Below are 790 nucleotides of genomic sequence, written 5' to 3' on the forward strand. Positions count from 1 at the left end.
GCCAGGAGAGATGAAGTTCCCAGCTTCCTTTAAGGATCAGCCCAAGTGGGTATCTCCTACCAGAAGCCTTGGCTGTCAGCGCTCTCTTCCTCTTTCAATGCCCCCCCCCTCCCGTGGGCATTCCTAACCAGGGGTGGTTTGCATTTGGGCCTTGGCCTGGCACACATGGAAGTGTAATCCATTTTTGTTGGCTTGGCTCATCCCCGGGCACCAGCTATGCGCTGGCACAGGTGAGAGGGTGGCCCAAACGTCCTGACTCCCTCTCCAGCCTCCTTCCTCTGCACCCGGCTGGGAAACAATCCAAACGAAAAAAAGAAGAAACTGGGCACGTGCTTGCCCAGCGAGCCGGCCACCCTTCCTTTGCAGGCAGGGCTCCAAGGAGCCCCAGTGGGTCTCCTCGAGCGTGGCTCCAGCCGGCCAGGAAGCAGAGGGGCAGAGAGGGGCTGCCCAGAGCGTGCCCATGGACGAGGATGTGGCCGGGAAGCCCCTTGGCGAGAGCCTGTGCCAGGCTGCCCGCTGAGGCCTCCTGCAGGGGTCGGGGGGAGCCTGCCATCCCGGGGGCCAGGCGCTGTCTCACCACCCTCATCCCATCTGGGCTGGCAGCCCAGGGAGGCGATGGGCCTTCTCGCAGTTCCCCTCTCTGCCTTGCTCAGGCATCTCTCCACCCCTTGAGGGAGCCCTGGAAGCTGGAGAGGATCTGCCAAGCTGGAGGCCTGGTGCCTTTGTAAAAACGAGGGGGAAAAGTCCTCCCACTCCCCCCTCCTCTCCTTCTTCCCCCTCCTCCCCCAGC

This window comes from Monodelphis domestica, chromosome 1, assembly GCF_027887165.1.
Source record: "Monodelphis domestica isolate mMonDom1 chromosome 1, mMonDom1.pri, whole genome shotgun sequence".
Classification (NCBI taxonomy): Eukaryota; Metazoa; Chordata; class Mammalia; order Didelphimorphia; family Didelphidae; genus Monodelphis; species Monodelphis domestica.